Source organism: Dioscorea cayenensis, chromosome 10 (genome assembly GCF_009730915.1).
Source record: "Dioscorea cayenensis subsp. rotundata cultivar TDr96_F1 chromosome 10, TDr96_F1_v2_PseudoChromosome.rev07_lg8_w22 25.fasta, whole genome shotgun sequence".
Taxonomy (NCBI): Eukaryota; Viridiplantae; Streptophyta; class Magnoliopsida; order Dioscoreales; family Dioscoreaceae; genus Dioscorea; species Dioscorea cayenensis.
The window spans coordinates 7301717-7308797 of record NC_052480.1 but is presented as its reverse complement, the minus strand read 5'-3'; positions in this window follow the sequence as shown (position 1 = coordinate 7308797).

The window sequence follows — 7081 nt, the reverse complement described above, 5'->3', positions numbered from 1 at the left end:
ATGATTCAATTCCTTGTTATCTGTTTATTCCTAAAATGTGTTTGTATATGTATATATTTATATATATAAAATATGTGTGTCTTACACTTTGACTAGTATTCTAGAAAAGCAAATTTATCTAGAATACTAAATGAATCAATTGTGATATTCTGAAACACATGCATATGTCTATCAATATGCCAATGAATATTATGTTTGTATATATAGGTATTTAGTGGCCGAAAAGCTAAATTATCTTATTAAGTACAACTAGCTATACCCACTCACTTGATTTTCTCTAAGGTGATTAATTATAATTTATCTCATTAGTGTGAATTTATGCATAAGTATCTGGTTCCCCCATTTGCATGATAATATCTTAGTTAAAAAACATATCATTTTGTAAAATTGTTTTGAGTACACTTAGGGGGCGTTTGGTTCATGGATTCATGCTTTGGGAGTGGGAATGTCATGCACCCATGATGTTTAAACCCATGTTTGGCAACAAGGAAAGGAGTGAATAGTGGGTTGGCATGGGAATGAGAAGCATGCATGTGAGGCATTTCCAATCCTCCCAAAATTGGGGGGATTTGGACTCCTTGGTAATGAAATGACTTTTATACCCCTCCTATATAATAATAAATTTATATTAGTTATTTATTTATTTAATAAATAAATAATTGTTAAATTATATTAATTAGTTGAAATAGTTAATTACAATTAAAAAAAATAAATAACATATTAAAAATATTAAATAACAATAAATCACGTTATTTATTTATTAATTAATATAACAAACATTTGTTACATTATATTAATTACTTATAATATTTCATTTTAATTAATTAAAATAAATAATTAAATATATTATAAATACTTAATAATTATAAATCATGCTAATTATTTATTATTTAAAATAACAATTTATTTTAAGTTATATTAATTAGATGAAATATTTAATAACAATAAATTAAATAATTAAATATATTAGAAATATTTAATGATAATTATAATAATTATTTACTATTAAAAATAAATTATCGTTTTGTAAAATACATCTCATTTGTATAAAAGGGCATAGGTGTAATTATACTATATTTCTCTCTCCTACTTTTTTTCTATTCCTAACTCTCAATCCTCCAACCAAACACTTTCATCATTATCCTCCCCTTTCCCCTATTCTCATTCACACTCCTCCCTTCTTCTCATTCCCCACTTCTCGTTCCTATTCCGCAATCCAAACGGGCCCTTACTATTTTCGGTTTGTGGCCTTAGATTTTTTGTCTGTAAGTGATGAAGGACTATAATTAAAATAACAAAAAAAATAGTAATGCTTGATTATAATTAAATTTAATTAGTCAATCAAGAAATTAATTTATTGTTCCACTTAGTGCTGGATCAGGTGGAATTAGCAAATTAATAGCTATATATAGAGACTATATATAATGTTCCTTTTAGTTGGTGCTAATTCTTTCATCATGCATCTTATTGGCTGGATTGGATTCTTGATTCCTTTTCAACTTAATCTCATGCAAGTGTACGTCTCTCTCATGTATGTCTTTTCAAGTTAGTCTAAATCATGCATGCATCTTTGTCCTAAATCATTAAAGAAGTTTCTCTTGCTTATCATAACAGTCCAGCTAGCACAAAGAAATGCCAAAAAGGAAAGTCTAGTGTGATTAAGCAAATGAATGATTGGTTCTATTTAATCAAGAGAACAGGTCACAAGCAATATCCTAAAAATCTTAACCTTGGGCCAATATATAGCAATACAATATACACCAGACGCTAATTGATTATTTAAATTATTGTTGACTAGATATGTTGTCCAAATATTATCCCAACTTGTGTATTACTTTGTAGTCTTTATATATACATCTATCCTCTATTGTTCTATCTATGTTTTGTGATGTTAAACTTTTCAACAATGGAATAATGGAGACCATGGAGCAGATTGCAGAGTGTCATCACCTATAATTCGTTTGACATGTTGCTAACCTTGCTTAAGGATGCCTTTCCTATGTGTAAAACAATGCCAAATTCAAACTATGAGGCAAAGAAAATGGTAAGTGATCTTGGTCTACATTATGAGAAAATAGATGCCTGCCAGAATGATTGTATTATCTACTACAAGAAACATTCAGATGCAATCTAGTGTCCAGTTTGTGGTCTTTATAGATGGAAACCAGATAAAGGTGGTGCAAAGAAAAAAGAATTGCCAATAAAGTATTAAGGTATTTTCCAATTACACCAAGATTATAAAGAATTTTTATGTCTTCAAAAACGGCTAAAAATATGAGATGGCATAGCGAAAAGCGCATAAATGATGGGGTCCTTCGTCATCCAGCAGATGCAGAGTCTTGGAGAAGTTTTGATAATATTTATAATGAATTTGCTTTGGAGCCTCGAAATGTTAAGGCTTGGTTTAGCTACAGATGGATTCAATCCCTTTGGAAACATGAGCATTTCATATAGCATTTGGTCAATCATTTTGTTTTCATATAATATTCCACCATGGATGTGCATGAAAGAGTCATTTTCATTTGTAACTTTACTAATACAGGGCCTAATGGGCCAGGACAGGACATTGATGTTTTTTATGAGGCCAATGATTGATAAATTGAAGCATTCGGGGTAGATACATACGATGCTTCAATGAAAGCGGCACTAATGTGGAATATAAATGACTTTCCTACGTATGGTTGTGTTTCTAGTTGTAGTACTCAAGGAAAGCTAGCATGTCCTTCTTGCAATAAAAAAACATGCTATTATCAATTAAGGAATGGTTCCAAAACTTGTTACATGGGTCATCGTTGATTTTTACCGATAAATTATAAATGGTGTAAACAAACATCACAATTTGATGGTAAAAAATAAAAGAGAGCTCCACCAGAATAGTTAAATGGTGATGATGTCCTTAATCAACTTCGTCACATGAAGCAAATAGTGTTTGGGAAAGCAGAGAAGAGGCACAAGCTTCCTGGGCAAGGAATCGAGCATAATTGTAAGTCTACCCTATTGGCATAAGCAAAAGTTGCGTCATAATTTGGTTGTGATGCATATTGAGAAAAACATTTTCGACAACATTATTGGAACATTTATGAATATTGATGGTAAAACAAAGGATACATTGAAGGCACGGTTAGACTTACAAGAGATGGGTATTAGACAATCATAACATCCAAATGAAGTTAATGGCAAAATGGTATTGCCCACTACTTGTTATATGCTATTGAATGATGAGAAAAGAGCCTTGTGCCAGTGGTTGCAACAAATCAAGTCTCCTGATGGTTACTCAGCAAATTTATCAAGATGTGTAAATGTGAAAGATGGTAGAATTTATGGAATGAAAACACATGATTGTCATGTGTTCTTGGAGAGATTACTTCCATTAGCAGTGTAGGATTTATTACCTCGTGTTGTTTCTGATGCTTTGACAGAATTAAGCATATTTTTCAAAGATTTGTGCTCTAAAATTTTAAAAACAGAAGATTTGGATTGGCTACAAGAGGAAATTGCATTAACACTTTGTAAGTTGGAAACAATTTTTCTGCATTCATTTTTTGATATAATGACACATCTTCCAATTCACTTAGCTTGGGAGGCTAAAGTTGGTGGCCCTGTGAATTACCGAAGGATGTATTCCGTTGAAAAATATATGCCCACATAACTTCTCATGACTTGCATTTTTTTAAATCAAATTCATTTAGATTTATAACTAGTGCTTTTTTGTATTATATATATGCACAAACTTAAGGGGTATGTTTGTAACAAATCACAACCTACGGGATCCACTGCTGAAGGATATATAGATGAGGAATGTTTGAAATTTTGTTCTCAATACTTGCATGGTATTGAAACAAAATTTAATCGTCCACAACAAAATTATGACAGAGATTCATTATCTAGAAATACCTCATCCTTGCAAATTTATTATATGCTTGGGCAACCTTTTGGAAAAGCAAATATGCAAGAGTTGAGTAATGATTTACTAAATGCGGCTATTATCTACATCCTCCAAAATTGTGAAGATATTCAATCATTTATTAGGTAATGTAACTTCATTTTTGTATGCATTTTTATAATATGTTATTAATCAAATTAGTTTTGAAATTTTTTGTATGATTTTTATAGTGAACATAAGAACAACGTATCACAAAAAGGAGTTAGGAAATATTGATGAGATTCACAAATGTGAATTCTCTTCCTGGTCTTACAAACAAGTAAGTTAATTATTTTACTGTAATATTTGTTCCCTAATTCCATAGATTGAAAATTTATTAAAATTTTAATGTACAATATACTATGCAGATTAGTAATGCATATAATGAAAATGATGAAGGAACAGATATAAATATGCTTGCTTTGGCATGTGGTCCTGAACGAAGAGTAATTTGCTATCCAGGCTACAATATCAATGGGTTTCGTTTCCACACAAGCGATCGAGATGAAAATAAAAAAACTCAAAATTGTGGCGTTATGGTTAAAGGAGAAGAAAATGATGAAGAGTTGTCATAGTATGGAATAATATTGGATACAATTGAACTTCGTTATACAGGAGGGAACAAAGTTACATTATTTAGATGTGACTAGTATGATACTTCTCGGGAAGGTATTGGTTATAGAAAATATCGCTATGGGATTGTTAGTGTCAACATGACACGAAAACTACATACAAATGAACCATTTGTTTTGGCTTTTCAAGTGACTCAAGTTTAGTATATTAAAGGATTAAAAGATCCTACATGGGCTAATGTCAGCGAGATAAAACCAAGAAATTTTTATGAAATTCCAGAAAATGAAAAAGAGCCATATCAAGAAGAATATGTTGTTTATGATGTATGTGAATCACATTCACAAGATGATTTTGAAGATATAGATTGGAATAAGCATGGAGTTGAAGATATGATAGTGGAGTAATTGAAGCTTTTCACATATTTATTATATACTTTTTAACATTCTTCATTTTGGTGAGTCATTTTACCTATTTTGTATTTATTACTTTGATCTTGATCTTGCTATGTTAGCATTAATTAGTATAATTTCTGAATTATCATTTATGTTATTCTCTTTTTTTTCCTTTATTTTCATGTTTGTATTAAGAATTAATATTTGTTTTTCGTTTTAATAGGATTATATTGAAAATGACAAGAAGAGGAAAAGCACGAGTTAGAAATGATGTAAATTTAGAAACACAAAATAATCAAACCCCAAACCAAGTTGATGATGAAAATGTTGAAATTAATCTTGACTGTTCATGGTCATCATCTACTCAAGCTTCAAATGAAATATGTTCTTCTTCAACAACTCCAAATAAAAGACATAGAAAAGGTAATGAAATAATATTTTTAATTTATATACTTTATCTATTGAACTCTAAATGGATGAATTTGTTGAAAAGTTAATGTGAGAGGAAAGGCTAAAGGTGTCAAATCAGGAGAAGGAATTGAAGTTGAGATATATGACAACAGGTATAATATACCATCCTATAACTACTCATCAATAAATTGTTGATTTAATGTTTTGTAACTTCTATCATTTAGACATATTAATGCATGGCATTATTTTTCCACAAATATACAGGATTATAACACTAAAAGCCATAAGTGAAATACATGTTCTCTTCCATAAAAAAATTATTGGTCCATGAACATCTCATTCTAAATATTCGAAATCGGAGCTAGATACTATTTTTGCTCGATATTTGGCCGTGGGGTTCTCACATAATCAACCAGATGAAGAAGTGAAGAAAGCATTTGAGAATTCAGTAAAGTGTCGATATTCTGATTGCATGTTACGTATAAGGAAACAAATTTTCGAGAAGCATGAAACCTCAGAAGATCGTTACAAACACGCACCTTCTTTCATTCCTTCTAATGTGTGGAAATAAATGGTAGACAAATGGATGGGAGATAATTGGTAGGTTTAATATTTATATATATATATACATATATTGTTTTAGGTTTTTAATTCTATTAAGAGTAAGTGAAATTCTAAGATTCTTGGTATGTATGCAGCACAAAAGTGATAAGAATAAAGTTAATCGATCACAATCTCAAATCATTCATACTACTGGCAGAGTTTCAATGGCCAAGCATAGGAGTGACATGGTAACAAATGTTTGTGTTCAACTATTTAATATTTTCTAATGGATACATATTTTATGCCTTTCAAATTGATCATTTTTTTTATTACCTTAGGTTAAAGAGACAGGTTCAAAGCTAGGCCCAATTGATTTCTTTAAAAAATTCCACACTAAAAAGGATCGAGAGAGTTGGGCTACTGAGAAAGCAAAAGATCTATGGGTATAAATGTTTTTTTATCATTTAAGTCTTAATATTGTAATGAGTATTTATAATTATTTTTTTCAATGTCAAGATCAAATGGATAATATTAGGTCAACTACAACATTTGAGGGTTCAATAGTAAATGAATATGAAATATATCGCAATGTTACAGGAGAACCTAGTAATGGTCGTGTTCTTGGATTAGGTACTGGTATTCAAGGGAAAGATGCATATGGTAGTAGTTCCTCTCAGACATGTAGTAAAAGATGCAAAGAAATTCAAAAGATAAAGGAAAAAGAATGGGAGGACCGTTTCAAACAAATGGAGTCTACAATTGTTAAATTGCAACAACAAGTTTGGGATTATCTAATATACAATTAGCTACATAGGTATAATAATATAATTTAATGTTTTTAATTATTGTGTTTATATGATTTTTAGATTGTTGTCAATGTAAAGTATTATTTATGTTTTTTTTTTAATTTATTATCTCACATTCTTTTTCCACTTGTGTTATCTTATTCATTTTCCTTTAATACTATTACGTTTATAGTATATACAAAATCCTATAATTAACTATCTCATCACTAATATTAAACTATCTCATCACTAATATTATTTAATACTCGTACCAAACCTATATGCATCTTTGGCTTTAATGCAAAATTTTCCTTTTAATAGTGTACTATTGAATTTTAAAATGTTTGCATGTATTATGTTTGTGTGTAGGGGGGTGATAGTGATCTTAGGGATGTGATGGCTAATTCTCAAGAAAACATAAGAGATGTCCCTCATGGAAATGCTAATGAAAAGGA